At 45.8% G+C, this 19,565-nt stretch overlaps 1 long non-coding RNA gene across 1 annotated transcript; it reads left to right on the top strand.

Annotated features, from left to right (window-relative positions):
* The first annotated feature begins 15,976 nt into the window (after positions 1–15,976).
* On the top strand, positions 15,977–18,820 carry LOC119716750 (uncharacterized). The gene is made up of 2 exons (XR_005265308.2): positions 15,977–16,354; positions 16,614–18,820. It is a non-coding gene; the product is annotated as an uncharacterized lncRNA (long non-coding RNA).
* The last annotated feature ends 745 nt before the right edge of the window (positions 18,821–19,565 follow it).

Below are 19,565 nucleotides of genomic sequence, written 5' to 3' on the forward strand. Positions count from 1 at the left end.
TCACACTCCCCAAACAATCATCTGAAACTGCAAAGCAGGTCCATGCCTGATCATGCCTTGACCTGAAGTCTTGTTGCCCGCTTGGTCTGTGTGGCATCACCCAAGAGCTGTCTCTGAGACACGTGCAGCAAGCCGTGAGGATATCACATTCTCATTTCTGTGTTTTCACCAGCCCTTCCCCATCATCAGTGGAAACCTCTTATGAGTCCTGAATATGTCCCTGCTTCTTTCTCTGACTTCCTCTGGAAAGCTAGTTTCTGCCTTAACAGTTTCAGGAGATGAGATGATGTTATCAAACAACATGAACATTTTAACACTGTCAAGGGCCCACATCAGACTGAGAAACGAGACTCTTGGGTTCTTTGAATTCTTGCCTCTTCACCCTTCTCCCTGCTTAGGTCCCCTCCTGTGCATTGACTGTACCAATAAAAACATGGTTTGTACGTTGTCCAAACTATTGTTATGTCATCATTTTTTGAAAAACTCCCCCCAAGAAATGTGAAAAGTTACAAAAAAGTTCAAAAGTCAAGGAAAAACATGGCTCGTTGTAGATCTCCACCTGCTTCCCTCACCAGGAGAAGGACAGAAGAAAGCTCAAGAGGGTTAGAAGTTCTTTCTCAGGAGAAAATACCCAGAGGCAACAGAGCCTTGTAGTCTACTAGAGGTCCAAGGCTGGAACCTAAAAGCAGACATATTTCATTTCAAAATGAGGCCCAGTGCTTTAACAGTGGGAATGATTAAGTGTTGAGACAAAATACCAATGAAAGCAGTAGATTCTTCCTCTTCAGATATTTTCAAATTGTGAGCAGATGCCTGCTGGAACAGAGGTTTTAGCCAAGCACAAGTTATTGGGTTCCTTATTGGAGTATGCAATTTTACGGTCCATATTATATGGAGCTCAGAATAGATGATCTTATGGCCCACTGTGACTTTAAAATCTATGTAACAGGTAGTTCTGGATCGAAAGGAGCCAGGTTTCCTCTGGATTTGTGTCTTGAGGCTAACTGACTTTGCTGCCTAAGAAGACACGAAATATGATTGAAGTTTTTCTCATTTAACAGGCGTGCTGTTAAAAACACAGACTTTATTTCCAAGCCGAATTTGTCTGGCTTTGGTGTGGTTATGGGTCTGCCTCTCTTTTCTTGACTGGCTAGAAAGTCTTGCTCTCGTGGGGATGCCAAGCAAAGTCTCATTGGCCTCTACTTTCCAAAAAGTGTGGTTGAGTTTGGCCAACAAAGTCAGATGCTCCAATGGAGGGAATGGACAGATGAGTGCGCACACACCCACATTCTGGCAGAGAGGATGTTGCAATAGCTTCATTTTCTTCAGGCTAAAAATAGAGGGTAGTAAAGGTTAGCATTAAATGAAATTAAAATGTGTTTCTTAAGATGGAGGTGGATACGCTGAAGAACGTCCTTAGTCAAAGCGGTTGCCTCTGATAGTGGGGCATTGAGTTAGATGGCTCCAAAGATCTTGTCGTGTCTTTTGGAGTTACAGACTAAATATTCGTGTCAGTCTGACTCTATTTATTCTTGCATTTCTAGAATGTGAGAGTCATTCAGTGCAGAAATCTGGTCCCTGCTCAGTTTTCATGACGGGTTGGCAGCTCACCTTCTAAAAATAAAAGCTCAAGACGTGTTCACTGCCCACATCATCTGAACTGGTTAGGATTCAATTAAGAGCATTTCTAGGCTGTATTTTAGGCGTTAGTGTCTGTCAAGATTTTACCTTGGGGTTCTTGGGTTAAACCTTCCTGTCTCGGTGTCATGCTGGGTGGAACAGCTTTGCTCTCTGAAGGAATCCATCTCCTTGTCTTCTCACCCCCCACCCTCCCACCGGCACGAGGGTTAGCTGATTTTTGCTATGGAGTAATAACAATTTGTCAGGATGCCAAGTTCAAAGCCTCTAACCTGCTGCCAGCGTGGAGCCCAAGAGTGAGGTCACGGCTAATCTCAGCCTCCTGACCTCCCAGTCACATCCACCATTACTGGATCAGAGGAGAGAAGTGCAAGGGCTTATTTTGAAAGGTTTTAGATTTCAGGTGAGGTCAACAAAAGATTTGCCCAGATGGAAGAAATCAAGGGGATAGTATGGAGCATATTAGGGAAGATGAAAGGCATCGTGTAAAGCAATCTCCTCCGTAGCCTAGAAAAAGAAATTCTAACTACCAGGGTAACCTTCCGGTAATGACAAATAGGTTTGAGCCATCAGAAAATGTAGCAGAAACCAGGCTTTGTCCTGGAGAAAGTAAAACAAGCCTAAAGATACAGAGTGATGCTGCTGGGATTTTCTAAATCTCCCAGAGAATGCTTCAACCTGTTGAGCCAAAGCCTAGACACTTTTGAAAATCCTGTGAGGCCTCTCTGTGTTTTGAGGAACCTGCATAATGTGGTAAAGCCATCCTGTGGGCTCGATGTGCCAAAACGTTTTGCAAAATATGAGCCACATTGAAATAAAAAATATTTGCAGACTCTGCCTAGAAGAACCAGGTCATTCATGCAGCATCCAGCCCCGTGTCCAGCCCAGTAGACACCTAATGGGCCAGGCATTGCTGGGTCACAGAGGTTTGCTCACAGCCGTACTGGGAGCTTTTGACAGAATTGGGAATGGAAAAAAGTTTCCTGCCTGCTAGCTATGAGCTGTTGATAAAATGGAAAAGGGACCAACAGAATAGATCTCGATTTCTGGAGCCCCTCTTTGCCTCCCTGTGCTTTCCAGCAGCTCACTTCCACCCAGATTTTCCCCAGTCCCAGTGTCCTGGAGGTGCTGGAGCACCAGTGAGACCAGCACTGGGGACAGGGCACTTGGATTAGAAGTGGGTTCTGTTGGCATTCAGGTCTCTATTTCATCTGTTAACAAGATTACATTAATAGGAGACTATTTCCTGGGCTAATAAGATAAATTGCACAGAAAACAAAACAAAACCATAGCACATTTGTTATAAGAGTAAGACAGGAGTTTTGCTAATCCAAGGTAGCCGAGATGTGTGAGCAGTGGTGCACACGCAGATCTCAGGGTTCATTGGAAGGGGATCCCAGCTCTGAACTCCATTTGTTGCCCCATCCAATGCTCTCTGAAAGGACTTGCATGAGAGGTCCATTTTCCATTCCTTGGACACATTTGTTAGTGTTTTAGACACAGACAAATAAGGGGAGATGGTGCTGTCACTTTGAACGTGGTCTTATCTGGGGTTCTCCGGTCCATTTTCAGAGCAGAGCCAGATAACCACTCTTTATGGGCAGTTATCATATATGTTTTCCCTTTATTACTATAAACACGAGTGTTGTTACAGGCATAAATCAAATTACAGTTTAGACTTTTCCATGCAAGTTCAAACGTGTATCGCAGTCAGCCTCATAACTAATTCAGTTGTTTCCTGGAGTTTTCACAGGTCCGGGCTAGAAAATAAATCAAACCTTGTAACAGACAGAACAGGGCACGCGAAGACTGCAGACATCTCCCAGCTCATCCCCGTGAAAGCTGCTTTTAGCACCTCTTCCCTGACTTGTGGAGCAGCCTCCAGAGGGGAGAAGGCTGGGATGCCTCCTGCATGAAAATAATCATCCATCAGCAAGGAGCATTGCAGGTCCTCTGCCAAAAAACGCGCTCTCCCCGATAGATGAGCCTCCAGCACCTCAGGCAGATGACCACTGGACCTCCACCAGCAAGATAAGCATGTTTGCTATTGCAGTCCAAGGAACCTTCAACCCGTCGCAGAAACAGGGCTATAAATTATCATGGCAACGAGTTTTAGCAGGAAATGTGGGTTGCTGCGTCCAAATATAACAGTAACAGCGCTGTAAAAACAGAGAGCTTGATAGGAGGGGAGTATTATTCAAGCTGTGGATTTTTGAATCCCATTTTACTCATCTTATTGGGTTTCAGTGGGAATATTAGCTGTGTGAGGCACAGTTTGTCTTCAGGAACAGCCTGAAGAGCCATCTCAGCCTCAAAGGTTTTCCCTCCCAATGGCACACCGTCATCCTCCTTATATATCTAGTATTAGCAATGAAAAAGTCACAGAGGCACACAGTTTTCATGGAAGAGTTCAAATGCTTTGTCTGAAAATCTGATACATTTCTGAGGAAGAAAGTGTCTTGAACTTCCTTGAAGTACAATACAAGGATGCTCCCTTCCATCACTAAGTCTTGGCTTCCTATTGCATACGAATTCACTCTTCATTAAAAAGACAACAGTTAGTATTTAGCCTCTCCCCACTGCCAAACTGATGTTTGCTAAAATATTGTTGGCCTCTGAAATGATAATCATAATCTGAAATGATAATCATAACAGCATAATGGGAGATGGAGGAAAAAGTCCAGTTACAGATAATCATCCAACTAAAATCCCAGCACAGCGAAAGATCAGCAGTTGATATTCCCCTGAAGTTATGACCCAAATCTTTAGCGTATTTTCTCCTTTCCTACCTGCTTTGACCACTGAAATGATTTAAAGTATTAATATTTCTTTTCTTCATACCTCTTAAGATGAAGAGGAAAAAAAAAGATTTTCTCCATCCCAGCTGTGTATTCCTGAACTGATTTTGCTCAGGAAATAATTTGCACTGTTTTTAGAACAGCAATCAGGGAGAGATTTACGTTTTCCCATACAGAAAATCGAAGTGAATTACTGAGTTGTAATAAACACGCCTAACTTGAGTTTTAAGCAGAACAGAGGAGAAATTAGGAGCTGTCTGTTTTCTTCTGCCTCAGATTTGATGGAAGATAGAACTGACAAAGTAGATGTAAAAAAGATCTGATATGATACAATAGAAATGCTTTTGGAACCAGTCTTCAGTCATGCTGGTTACTTTGCAAACGTCTTTAATGCTATGGGAAAAAAAAAAAAAAAAAAGACTCCCACTTTTTATACTCATTTTTCACGTTCTAAAATGTGAATAGAAAAAGTTAACCATAAGTGCCATTATTCAACCAATTCATCTCCGTGGGAAACTTGAGCAACTCAATTGACTTTGTCAAGTACCAGTTTTGGAATCCGTAAAATCACATTTCTCCACCCCAGAGCAAAGAGCTGGGCTTAAAAACAAAATAATTTCCAGCTCTTGAAAAACACAATTTAGGGACTATTGTTGAATCCAGATCCATCTTTAAAATGAAAGTGCTTGGAGCAATACTAAACTCAGATCGCTCCAGAGATAGCGGGGTGGGAAGGACTGTGAGAAGTGTGCTCAATTCTGCGTTACCATCTGTCTGCCCCCAGTGACGGCTCAATTTATAAAGGTAAAATTACTCATCCAGTAGCAATATATTTGGCACGAGCACGAGAAACTCACGCTTCTGTAACCAAATGCCCTGGCAGGCAGCAGAGGCATTGGGAAGGCTCGGCTGAGTGATTTTTGCTTGGCTTCGCTTTGGCACCCATCTCCAGCTCATGCTGAGCCTGCATTAAATGGAGCACAAAATCAAACTGTTTCGTACCCGTGGCGTGTTTCAAAGGAGGCAAGTTTTCACAGCTCCCGGGTCATTTCTAACAAGCTGTGCCTACATCTAGTTCCCTTCTGAGCCTGGCACAATTGCCTGTCAGCTCCTCTACTGAAACCCAGTAGCCCATGACTGATGGTGCCTAAAATGAAAGGTTGCTCACTCTTTTCCTTGGTTCTCCTCGCTGAATGCGAGGCTGGCTGTAGGTCCTTTTGTTGGGAAAGAATGGAGATAAATCATTTTTAAAATGAAAGGAAGAGGTTCAGCAGAATTTGAAAGTCACCCCTGGAGATAGAAAAGATGATTGTGGGGTGGGCTGCAGGAGTGGTGGGCAAGAGGTCTGATCATTTTTTCTTCTTTTTTTTTTTTTTTTCTTTCCTTTTTTTTCTTTTCCCATGGCTTTTTGCTTTCACTCTATGAAGCAGACACTAGGGACCATCCATCTCAGCCAGGCTGAAATTAGAGTGGCTTCACCAACAGAATATCACGCTGTGTCTGCTGAGGATCAGTGTTCAGCACTGCCACCGTGCATTTCACAGCGCATTGATTAATCTGGAGGTCCAATCAATACACCTTGCCATCCTGACGGTGCTGCAGTACCGTGCTCTGGCCATCTGAACATTAACTTGCCAGAATAAACTCCATGATGCTTTAGCTCCCTGCATCATTTCAGGCTTTCCAGCAAGTGCTTGTGCTTCGCAAGTGCAACAGTTTGATACCTCAGGTGACTTCTTCATATAAAACACCTGGGTCATGGGAAAAGTATTTTAGGCTGTAGAACATATTTAGGCTGTAGAACAGCACAAGCAAAGCACAGAGCCACACTGATTTCCCAACTGATGAGCAGGTCCAATGCAGTTTGACATTAATGAAATCCTGCACTCCTGATGGTTCTGAAAATGTAGATTATATAGATTCTGGTGAAGTCTGTCATGACTGTCAAGGCTTCAAGGAACCTCAAAATACCTTCATAGCTGAGATCTGCATTTCCTGCCAGGCTTCATATCTGCTGCTGCCTGGTTGGCCTTACCTGCAGCTTGGGCAGAGCATCCAGCAGCCTGTCCCTGTATTGTAGAAGATATTTCCTATTCCCACTGTGCATCCGTATTACCTCAGGTTAATACCAACAGATCAAATCCTTCCTTTCTTTTTGCTTGGTCCTTCTGAGGAGTGGATGGGCTGATGAGGCTGACCCATCTGGTGACCATGATAATCACTGTCTTATTATTTCTTCTTGTGGAAGGAAAAAAGCTTTGATAAACCAAATTTGTTTCTCCTCCCGCTCGTCTTTGGGATTTTTCATACATGAAGCTCCGTCCCCTGCTGGGGTGGGACCAATTCGTGGGAAGTTTTGGACTTCACCCCAAAGAGTGATTCAGCCTTTCCAGTCCCAGACCAAACAGCTGCAGCCTTCTGTGCCAGCAGTGTTAGCTCCCCTCAACCAACCTCCCACCCCCAACGACCAGCAACGCAAAACAATGGAAGTTCCTGATAAAAAAGTGTATTAAAATAGCACTCAGAACTATACAGAGCTGTGTTATCATCCTTTAAAAGCAGTGATGGGAGCTGCAAGCTTTTTAAACACTTCCCCACATGCAAAAGGCAAAACCTTTCACAGCCTATAGCTATTGCGAAAGCCAAATATCAGGCAGCTAACTATACAAATCATGCCATTTAAATCATAGTTTATGCCATTTAAATCATAGTTGAAGATTTTCCTAGACCTCAGTACTGTGGTGGTGATGCCAAGGTATCCAGGTTGGCCGTGGCTGTATTTGTACCAGCCGTGGGTGTTACGTTCATGGAGAGTTCAGGGGTTAATGGCACAGATGCAGGGCACAGAGTTCCGTGGGAGTGCGATGAAATCTGAAAACCATTACACATATTTGGGCTCTACATCTTGTTTGGCCACACACAGGCCTATTTAATGCCTGCACGGACCAGAATCTGCTGTGGGGACAACCCCGTAGAGATGGCTGGCGTGGCTAAAGGTTTACAGTTGCATAACCAAGATCCAAGCCTGAAAACAGTGATCTAATCTTTCACATTTTGGGTGTAAATGACCTTAAGAAATGCGAAGCAATGGCTAAGTGTCCATAGGAGGTTTTTATGTGAAAATAAGGAAAACAAAAAAAAGTACAGGAGGAGCAAAATTATTGCTCTGACTACCTCAGGTGTTGGCTGAGCGCACACATCCATACTCCGCAGTGCCAACTCCTTCCCTTCGTGCAGTTGTATTTCACTTTGGCCTTGTTCCCCCACGTAAATCAGGCCACAGTCTGGCTCAGTCCTGGTGTCAGGTATCTGCCTGGTGCTCGGTTTCAGCCCAGCTCCTGGAAGTTTACCATAAATAAAGACAGAGTGGGGTGGGGAAGCAGCAGGTGGATGGTATCCCTCCCCCAGACCCTTGGCAGCTACCTGGGATTCATGTGATAAGTCCTACAGATGCTGTTAAAAGAAATCCCTTCTGACTACGTTAATTTTAACAGGGTAATTATCTGGAAGAGTATCAGAAAGCACACAGTTGAGAATCATGGAATCATTCAGGTTGGAAAAGACCTCTAATATCATCTGGTCCAACCTGTATCTAGCCCTAAAGTCCGCCACAAAACCATGTCACTAAGTTCTATATCTACACATTTCTTGAAGTCGTCCAGGGATGGTGACTCAACCATTTCCCTGGGCAGCCTATTCCAATTCTGCATAACACTTCCAGTAAAGAAATTTCTCCTAAAATCCAAACTAAACCTCCCCTGGTGCAACTTGAGGCCATTTCCCTTTGTCTCATCACTTGGTGCTTGGGAGAAGAGCCCAATCCCCACCTCATTACAACCTCCTCCCTCAGCTTCTCCTCACAAGACTTGCTCTCCAGGGCCTTCACCAGCTTTGTTGCCCTCCTTTGAAGACATTACCACCTCTTCCTTTCCTTACTAAACAGCAAACACTATTTTATTTTTCCCCTACTTCAACTTGCTTGCAGAGTGTAACCACCACTTCATTTTGTTGCTTCTATTTCAGACCTGCAGAAAGCCTGGTGTGATGGAAACCTTGTCTACTAAACAGTACCAGATTGTTGTGATGGGAGATAAACTCAAATCTCAGCCCCCAGCAGGAGACAACCTTACAGCAAAGCTGGGTATGAAGGCTTTTATCTTGCTTTGTACAAAAAATGTATATAAAATGTGTATATGTACAAAAAAAGTACAAAATATGTATAAAATAAAATATAAATATATATATAAAGATGACATCTTTATATGTATAAAATATCTGTAAAGATGATCTCTTTATACATATAAAAATATCTATAAAGATGACATCTTTATACAAAAATGTCATCTGCAGGGTTGTATGACTGCCCATGTGTGGGTGTCACACTTATGCTCTCTGGCACATCACCCTGTCTGTCCTGTCACCCCGCCAGCTCTGCAGGTGCAATTCAGCAGCCCATGAGCACAGCTGGAAGCAGGATTTATTTGGGAACTGGCAGCAAACCTTTATGGTGTCTGTTATGTGAAGGGAGTTGAGGCTTGGGTGATATCATCCCAAAAGATCTTGAATTAGGTTTTCTGGGACTGGGATCTTTGATCATCACAGAGTGGAGAGGAGAACTTACATCTTTGAGAAAGTGAGGATCTAGAAAAGATGACCAAAACCAGTGCCAAACTTATCTAGGACTGGAGAAATTGTTGTGCTACGCTGACCCACACTCAACATATTGTCTTTGACAGTGGTCACCACTAAATAATCCCAAGGAACATGTAAGAAACCCTATAGGTATGGGACTAACCCACTCCATGAAGACCCAGCAAGTCTGAGATGGTTTGTAGCTCCCAGGCATGAAGAGCTCTATCTGTTTCAAAACCTTGATGATCTCTTCGAGGAGACAGCCACTCACCTCTGAACTTTGTTGAGATCTTGGAATTAGAGGGGAAGGGAAAAAAAAGAGGCAGAATTTAAATGTTTGAAATATCTTTGGAAATTCCTTCCCCCAGGCTGGTGCTCAGAGAGATGTCTCTGTGGCTACTTGTTGATTAGATTCTTACTTGGATTATTTAGGATATTGTGACTGAAGTTTGATTCCGTAGGTTAAATCCTCTGAGGCTTTTAGTGCTTAGAGAAGGACTGGGGCAGAGGGTCCCACAGAAGTGGCGTGTACTGATGAAGAAGAGAATGAGGCAGCAGACCATGAGCAAGGGGCGAGGAGGACTGGTAAGAGGAGAGTAGGAAAGGAGAAGGAGTAGATGTTCTGAACTGGAACAGGTTGACATCCTGGGGTTTCACAAAGTGCCAATGCAAGTCAGTTAAATGGTCCCAAGTCCTGATAGGGAGGCACCTGAGAAACCCCAGGACCACGTCATTAGTTGTGACCAGTGGATACTTATTAGGAGAGCGTGAACTCTGTGGAGGCTGGGGTCAGGAGCTGCTTTCCCACAGGGATTATCTGGGATCTGTCCCTGGTGTTCTCTAGAAAGATAGGGGTGGACCTAGGCAACCATGGTACCAGTTCTCACCAGTAACCCTGGAGCCCTTCTCCAGCCAGGACCAGCAGCACCCAGTAAGACATTAACTTCATGTACCCTGTGACCCAGAGACCTCCTGCCTGATGGAGCTGCAGGGGAAGGGAGTTAAGGGTTGGACTAGATGATCATAGAGGCCTTTTACAACCTAAATGATCCTATGGTTCTGCACTTGCATTCCTGTGTACAGGGCCTGACTTCTCTCATCAAAGTCTTCAGGATTTTGGCTATCAAATTCAACACGACATACATAGGAATAATCTTTGGTTTATGCCACCAGACTGACACTCACATCACAACATCCTGCAGAGGGAAATCTGCTTAAAAGAGTGAAAATGCACATTATGGAGCAGCGAATGGGGAAGAAAACGGCATACCCACATGGTGCTGAGAGCCCACAGTGGATGCAGGCAAGTTAAAGACCAGGCTATACTCATTTCCTAGCAGTAGCCCAGGGATAGGAGAACCGAATAGCCGTGAGATGATGGCTTTGCCAGCCTCGGCTTTGCATTGTTATAGCACTTTTGCAGTTGGACAATCTGGTATTACAGGTAGTTGTCACAGATGTAAAAGTTATTGGTTGAAACCTCCTCCCAGCCCCTCTCTCTGTTTCAGCCTTTTCCTTCTTGCACTTCAAGAAGCTTTTGCTTTCCTCTGTTTATTCAGCTAGCTTTGGTGTTGGATGTGTTTCAGCTTCTTGCCACGAATACCTCCCTGCTTAAACGTCAAGACTGGCTATTTGGGAGATTATCAGCCTCAGGAAGAAATTAAAAACGCTTTAATAATGTCCATGACTTTGGCACATTCTTCCCATGATAGTGGCTAAAGCATCAAAAAAATAAAATAATTAGTTTTTGTGTTACAAAGAAAATTAGAATTTCTTAAGGGAGGTTAATCTTCTTTCTCCAGTACAACTCTGATGTAATACTCCAATTGCTTTCTACAGGGAATGTTGATTTCCTTTTAATGTTTCAGGGTGGTTTTTCTTAGAGAATGGTGGGAGTATTTCTGAACACAGAGTCCAAAAAATTAAAATACTTGAGCTTTCTTTTCAGAAGAAAAAAAAAAAAAAAAAAGCAGAACATTGAAATAAAACCAAACAAAAACAGTGCAAATTTTCTTTTTCCATTGAAAAGACACTTTTAACCTCCCGAAAAGGTTGGATGAGACAATATTTGTCCATGTCTGCTCTGGGGGTTTAAATCAATATTTGCTGGAAGTTAGAAAGAGATTCCTGCTATTGATCCACGTTTGCTTATTCTGGATTTTCTTGCACTTCTTCTGACATATTTATTCCTTGCCAGAGTCTGAGACAGGACACGGGATTGCTCAGGGGTCTGGTCCAAGCTGGCAGCCCCCCCTGCTTAAACACACTTTGCACGGCATGGAGAGGAGGCCAAAACAGGGTTCTGCTAGGGTAAAGTGGGTAGAAATGTGAAGGAGAGCTCAGGCTGTGCTCAATCCACAGAACTTGTGGGTGGATTGTGAGATCTTGTCCCCATTTGCTTCATGCCAGACCACCTGGCTGGTCCCAGTGGCTGGACTGGGCACCACCTCATCCCATCTGCATGCTCTCAAGTCTACAGAGCAGAAGCTCGAGGCAAGCATTTATAAACAGTTGCCAGAAAGGAATCCATCATTTCTAACACCCAGCTTCATGGGCTATTTCTGCCACATCTTTCAGCACCATCCTCTTCCATCCTGTTGGTGCTCCAGAGCAGAAACACATGTGCAATCACAAAGTTGAGTTGGAAAAAGAAGTGGACTGGACATCCTGAAAGCTCACTGCAGAGGATGAGCATGAGACACCCACCTTGAAATTCTTCTGAGAAAAATATCCGCTGCCTATGCCCCTTACTTAATGCTCTTCATCTGGAGAAAGCTAAACAAAAGACCCTCTGACGGTTTTGCAGAAGGTCAACGCTAATTTCTCTGTGAGGAAATTGCATGTCCCACACATATGAGTGATTTGTTTCCCTTGTTTGAGTGCTGGTTGGAGCTTAGCTGTGGGCTGCAGCTTGTTCCTGTGCTTGCACACAGCAAATATAGATGGACCCATACTGAAACATATCCACGGAGCTCTTTGTGTCCCTGGACTGGACATGAAAAAAAGCCCCTGCTCCCCAAACCATGAAGAAAATTGGTAAATAGCAGCTGTGGGAGGTGGAATACAGCCTTGGTATGGGGAGATGAATGTAGGCCAAGGTTTGAGCCCATATATGCAAGGCAATGCGTCCACCACATTGAGTTGTGGGGTATTAATTAGGGTCCTACAGTTGAACACCTGTAACTTTTAGCATCCCTGTGCTCGGTGGTAAAGAAATACACAGTTTAACCTGGTGACCCAGAGAAGACGTTGGATTTGAGGACCTTGATAAGAAATGACTGCTCAATCTGGCATGGGTAGGGTCAGGTAAATGTAGTGCAGAAGTCAGCTCCTTGAGACAGGGCCTCATATTGCATTGTGGTATCTCAAATAAAACACAACGAGCTCTTCCTCCTCTGGCTGCTTTCAGGATAGCTTTGTGCCATTTGAATCAGACCACATTCAGCTTGCCCATCTCTTCAACTTTGGGGATTGCCAATGAAATCCGCACTTCAGGTGACTACACAAGGTTCAATATCCTTCCTCCTCCTTCCAGTGTGGTGGAGCTGGAAATGCATAATCAACAAATTGCAGGAAGGAAATGAGATTAGGAAAGATTTTACTGAGGACAGTAAGTGTCTGGTAGGTATGGAGCTCAGCATCCCAAAGACAAGAGCTGTCCCAAACCCATGACACCAGTGAGTTGTGTGTTGCTTTAGAGGGGAACACATAACCTCAATGAGCCTGAAGCAATTCTTCCCTCTGGTGGGGCACGTCAGGATTAGTTCAGCCTCACAGACTCACGTTGGTACAGAAGGCAACCAGATGAAGGGAGACACAGGTCTGAAGTTCCATGTTTGCATCAAAATCACAGAATCACAGGATGGTTTGGGTTGGAAGGGACCTTAAATATCACCTATTTCCAAGTCAACCCACGAAGTCAGGTTGCTCAAATCTCAACCAACCTGGCCTTGAACACTTCTAGGGATGGGGCATCCACAGCTTCTCTGGGCAACCTGTTCCAGTGCCTCACCACCCTCATAATGAATAATTTCTTCCTTATATCCTTAAAATCCTTAAAATGCTCCTTGATGCCAAGCTGAATTGGAGATAAGGGCAGTGGAAGTCATTCAGAACAGGACCCATAAAGGTCAAAGTACAGTTTTGCTGGCATTTAGCTCTATATCTCATGTGTTTCTCCCCTCCTCCTGGCTCACATCAGTGAAACTCAGGATCGATGAGCTCACACCAGCCTCTGTGTAAATAAATGCAATCAGCTGTCTACAAGGAGCTGCACTTGCTCCTCTCTGGCTCCAACATGAGGCTCGAATCTTCAACCAGAATAAATCTATGTGTCTCCATGGCATGGAATACACCAAGAGCTATAAAGCATCTGGGGTCTAGGCTCGAGTTTCTCTGCAGTGAGAGCTGAAAAGAACTTATGAGAATTTCGTTTCATTTATCTTGCTGAGGCAGGATTGCTCCTTACGGTATATTTTCTCTTTCTCTGCCATGACTTCTTTTAAAAACAAAGGGACGTTCCCCGAGGTGCTTTTGGGGGAATTCTTTTCAGCTTGCCTTTTCATGCGTGGCTTTTGAAACAGACGAACACGGTGGTGTCAATGGCTGGGAAACCAATTGAGCCCCTTAGGTGTGGAAAGAAACTCAAAGTCAGATGCCCGATCTGAAATACCGAGCCTGCTTCTTTTGGGTACGTTAGGATAGGCGTTGGGCAAATCCCATTCTCTGCCCACTCCTGGGTTTGAAACGGGTGATTTTCCCTAGTTTTTTGGGCATGGTCCAGCTGTCCCAGGTCCCCTGCCTGTTATGGCTTGGCATTGAATGCCCCAGGGTCAAGGCTGCTGAAGCAAAGACAGACTTTATTGTTTTTTAGTGTTAACAAGACAAATGTGTGCCCATTGATGTGGTTCCACCCACCACTGCTAACCCTGGATGCAGTGGTGACCATGAAAAGCCTTTGCTTGGGGAAAGAAGCCTTCTCTGCATAAAAATCTGTGTCACAGATCTATGGCATTCTCATAAAAAGCTGTACCAAGCTCTGTTGGGTTTGAAGTTATGGGGGTGTCAGCCCTCACTCCTTGCTGTTAGCCCCCAGACAATTGGATCCAGCTCTTATTTGGGCAGAGGAGGGGGAATTTGTGGTGGTGAACGCTGGTAGAAAGAGCACTGGGGTAGAAGACGTATGGGCATGACAACCAAAAAAAGAAAGCCAAATGAAGTCGTTCTAGGAGGTTCTGCAAGTATGATGGAGGACAAAATGACCATCCTAAGGGTATGCCACGGGAAAACCAGAGGGATATGGAAGGACCCTGGGTTTGGCTCCATCATATTAATTGATAATTAATGTTGGCCTCCTCTAATCTCCTCGACCCTGCAGCAACCCACGGCGTTTCTTTCTCGTGCACAAACGCCACTTTGTTCACCAGTCAAAGGCAACTTTCTATTGACCCCGTTGAATGCCGCACAGCGCATTTGGAGGGCTGATTGAAATATGAAACAAAGAAAACTTGACAGCAGGAACCAGAGGAGGCAAAACTCTATTCCCTGAAGGACAAGTCTGAGACCGACTTTGCAAAGGGCCACGTGAGATGACAGTCATTTTTGGGCTTGCTTTTCAAACAGTACAAGAGAAGGATCCGAAATTGTTGGAGGGTGAGTCTTGTGTTTGTGCCCAGAGATGGGATATTGTGGCACAACTGCTGCTGAAATACCCTTTCTTTTAATTTATTTTTTTTTTCAAGACCGAGTTGGTTGAATCGTTTGGAGAGGCAGACGCATTTTTGGATACCTGTCAGCTCTTGAAAGGTTTGTTATGGTTCTCTGCAGCCCAGCTGCCTTTCAAAAGCTTGCAGGGGAAAGTTATAGTGGAAGGCATAATTTCAGATCAATGAGTTTCTGCTGCTGATGTGAATACATTACTTTGCGTGTCCTCTGCTAATGTGGATATATTTTCTCTGTTTCTCTGGAGACAGTTTACGCTGAAATTGTGTGAATATGACTGAAAAGATCTTTTGGGGCTGGAATATCTTGGGATAAAAACCCTCCTGGCAGGGACAGAAAGTGGCTGTGCTGGTGATTGAATGCACGTGTGCCAGGCTGCCGGGTGCGGGCTCGGTGTCCCACTGCAGGGCACAAAGGCTGGATGTGATTATAACAGCACAGCAGCCTGTTAAAGTCTCTTGCCCTGTTCCTGATTTGTGCAAAATTTTGGAAACAGGATTTATTCCATGCCCCTTCATGGTTTCCATCTCAGCTCCTCTCCGTTGCCTTGATCTCCTCCATGTTCCATCTCCAGATCAATCACCCATCATGAGCCCAAGGAGGCATCACGACCCAGGAGAGCCCATGACATGTCCCTGGGGCAGCCCTGGCACCTTCTGAGGGTAAACGTTTTCCTCTGTTCCCTTTGTTTCCAGACAAGAGATTAACTTGGTTTCAGAACACAGTTTTATTGTGGGGCGTGAAGTAGCCGGGGGTCAGTGTCTGAGGCTTGCATGTTTTAGTGATCTTGTTCAATGATCAAAGCACGAGGAGCCAGGCACGGTGGGATTTATATACAGTGGGTTCATTGCTGGGTTCTCCACACTGCACCATATACGCACTCCAGGCTTTATTATGCCTCAACTAAGCTTGCATGTACTTTTCTTTTTAATTTTCTTTTTATTTTTTTCCCTTCCCTTCCCTTCCCTTCCCTTCCCTTCCCTTCCCTTCCCTTCCCTTCCCTTCCCTTCCCTTCCCTTCCCTTCCCTTCCCTTCCCTTCCCTTCCCTTCCCTTGTCACAAAAATTGTAAAGCAAAAGAGAACCATGGAGCAGGCAGGAGGACCTCAAAAACTTTAAATCAGATGACTGTCATCACCTGTGGGTAATTCAGGACTTCCATTGCCATCAGTGGGGCTTGTACCAGGTGACGATCTCTCTCGTTTCAGTACAATAACTCTCAGGAGTGATGCAATGCCTCTGGGTAGTGAAAATGTGAGGACAGAGATGGTGGGATGAACCTTTCTGTCTCTGAAGCTGGTCACTGGGGACGTGTCTTTGCCTGAGGATGACAAGCTGGCCCTCTGTTAAGGACACTTAAAATGAGGAGTGGATAAATAAATGGCAAACCTGGAGCCTTGCACAGAGAAGCTTGGGTGAAGGCAGCCCCAGCCCACCCCAGGTCAAGGCCAAGCTCTGCTCACTTGTGCTAGGATGGGAAAGCAGAGCCTGGAGCTCCACCACAAGCTAAATTAAGTCACGGGGAAACCTGGAGGATTGGTAGCCTGATGCTGGGGCAGGAGAGGAGGTGAGTCCAGCTCCATTCATCCATCCATGTGCTTTGTGTGTGTGCCCACAGCTCCTTCAGCTTGCCAGAAATTGGTGCTGTGAGTGGGCAGTGTGCTGGGAGGAGGGTTTTCTGGCTCCTGTGGCTCTTCAAATGGAAAAGGATGATATCCTAAATGTTTTGAGCCACAGGGTGTGCCTGGGGTGGAAGGGAGAGGACAGGAGGATGCAGACTCCCAGCCTTCCCCAGCCCCTTCACCCATTTCTTTGCTTTTATGCAGGCTGCACCGATCGGCTCTGAATTAAGAGAAGCAAAGGGCATGGGGGCCAGTTTTAAAATTAGACCTGTAAGGAGCCCTTATCTCCAGCTAGGCTTTATCAGACGGGCAGGCAGGCCTTATCCCATCCTATAATCCCCTCTTCTGGAGGCCCTTGAACGCCAGCGACAACAAAAATATGCTGTGTCGAAATCGTCGCCTGAGGAAACGTGAATTATCACACGAGGAGGGACGGGTGGAAAACGCGGCGGTGGGTTCAGCCCCCATCCTTGCCTGTGGTCACATTTCTTCAGCTGAAAATTGCTGCAAGTTTTGGAGAAACTGCAACGTTTTGCATCTCCCTTCTCTGGCCGGCTCGCTGTCTGCAGGGAATGGAGGGATTATCTTGCTGGTAGCCCCCTTCAAAGAGCTCATTAATGCCACCAGGGGGATTTTTTTTTTTCTTGTAATAATGCTGGTGTTGTTTCAAGTCCGGTTGTATCCGATTCTTAATGTTTTACTTCAGATCAGGTACTGGAAACGTTTGATGTAGTGCCAGCCAGAACCCAAAATGTTTTCTGCAGAGGGAAGGGCCGGAAAGGACAAATCCTACCCTAAGACGAGGGTCCTGAATGGAAGCTTCATGCCCAAATGGCCTCAAAAGAGAAGGATTTGAGTCTTATGCTTGGCCCTGAGGCATACTCAGAATCGAAGAATGGTTTAGATTTAAAGGCAGCTGCAGGTCCCTGTGGAGCCAGCCCTGCTCCAGTAGGGCCACCCCGAGCAGGGGGCCTGGCCCCATGTCCAGGTGGCTGCTGGAGATCCCCAAGGAGGAGCCCCCAGCCCCTCTGGGAAGAATGGGAATGGGATTGGGAATATTTTCTCTGGGAATGTTTTATTTTCATTTTTTATTTTTTTTTTTTGGTCTTGGTGTCTCTCCAGGTTTTGTCCTAGCTGGGGTGCTGTGCGCACCCTGTAGGCTTTCTCCAGCCTGAAGGAGAAAATCGGCCTGCTCATGAACTTGCCTGAGTTTTTGGTGATTAACCATCTCCTACAAGCTTGCTCCTGCTTCAGATGCTCAGTCTGGGTCAGCAGTCCACATCATCAGAGCTGATGATGTGAAGATTTCCACCTCTCTCCACTGAAACATGGGTTATGAAGCAATTGTTTGCTTACAGAGCAGCTCTTGGATTCAGTAACTCAAACTAAAGCGATTCCTACAGACTCTTTGCATTCACACTCCCTCGGCTTCTATATTTTTAATGAGCTCCTGACATTTTTACTCTCTCCCTCTCTGCTGCAGGGATGGGCCTGTGATCTGCAGCTATTGTGACTGATTTCCAGGTGTCCCGTAGATAAAGCAGTGTAAGAGCAGTAGGATCCTCATCCATAGACCCCCCGAAACCCAGAGCCTTCAGCATGTGTGCCTTGTAAAGCTCATTGTACATTTCTAGGGCTTTGTAAACGGCAGCCGGTGGCTGCCAGAAGAGCCGAGACGAGTAATCTCTCTCCCCTCCTGCTGCCTTCCCCTCCGTGTTGTGACCTGATGGATAAACCAGCAATATACAAGGATAAGCAGTTAGTCCACAATTTCTCTTAATCACCTCGGGTAATGGGTGGTGTTGGCTTGGTTTCCTTTTTATTTTATATTATTCTTTTTTGAAGAAGGTGTTACACTGTTTTGCTTCTCCCCCACTGTTTGCAACTCGGCTTTCACCAGGAGGGCTGAGAAATGCCTCCTCCAGGCTTCGTGGGTAATTGCCTAATCAAAACCCCAAGGAGAAGAGGGAGAAAAAAGGAGAGGGAACTAGCCCGTGTTGGCTACTGTAAACAGCTCCCTCAGCGTCCATCATTCAAAGATGTACTGTGGTCTCATCCAGTGTGTGAAGACCTAATGTTGTCTCCTCAAGCTCCTTCTGCAGTCATCAGGCTCCTCCAGCAGCACAGAGCATGGCCTCACAGCAGCAATCTGCTTTTTTTAGCAGAAAACATTTTGGGATATTCTGCCAGATGTGCCCCAAAGCTGCATTTGTGGTCCATGGTCCAAGGAAATCAGTCCTTGGGGACTCTGCTTGGCCATCTGCTCATCCATACCGAAACTCCTCTTCACCCCCTGCTCCCCTGTGCCTGTCCCAACAAGAGTAGTGGGAAGGGAGTCAGAGGAATACCCTATGGGTAGGGTATGGGATGGGAAGCCAATCACTATGGATTTAATTAGGATGTGAAAAGGGTCCTTGCACTGGCACTGGCTGCCCAGAGAGGGGCTGGGGGCTCCTCCTTGGGGATCTCCAGCAGCCGCCTGGACGTGGGGCTGGGCCCCCTGCTCGGGGTGGCCCTGCTGGAGCAGGGCTGGCACCACAGGGACCAGCAGCTGCCTGATACCACAAGCCAGTTGGGGATTTGGGGCTTCCCATGTTCTATTGGCACAGATTTGGTTAAGGTGGGAGAGCTGCTGCCAGCTCCTGAGAGCCACCTCTGGAGGTCAGGCAGGAATGCTGGCAGATCCAAACTAAGAAGAAGAGTTTAGCTCCTTTGCAGGAGCTTTTGGTGCCTTCTGCTGGGAGAAACCTCAGCAAATACTTAGATGTTGCAGTAGGAAGACAAAATATCAAGTTTTTCCATGTGCATTCAGAAGGGATGGGACCTGAACTGAGGTGTGCTGGCAGCAGGGAGAGAAGAGAGACTTTGCTGTGCACAAATGCAATGGGAAGGAGCCCTGCTTAACCCCCCCAGGGGCTGAGGAGGGTGCTCTGCACCCATGACCCGTTATATCTCAATGCATGTATTAGCACTCATGCCAGCTGCAGTGTTTGTGCAACAGGGATGGATGCCTGCAGTCTGAATGACTCCAGCAGTGGGAAGCCACAAGTGACAACACTTGGCACGGCGGGCACATACTTGCAGCGGAGAGGTCACCACGGAGGGAGGAACGGCTGCCAGCCGGCGTTGCAGCCCCTTCAGTGCGAGGAGCCCTGT

The sequence above is a fragment of the Anas platyrhynchos genome, chromosome 1 (assembly GCF_047663525.1).
Source record: "Anas platyrhynchos isolate ZD024472 breed Pekin duck chromosome 1, IASCAAS_PekinDuck_T2T, whole genome shotgun sequence".
NCBI lineage: Eukaryota > Metazoa > Chordata > Aves > Anseriformes > Anatidae > Anas > Anas platyrhynchos.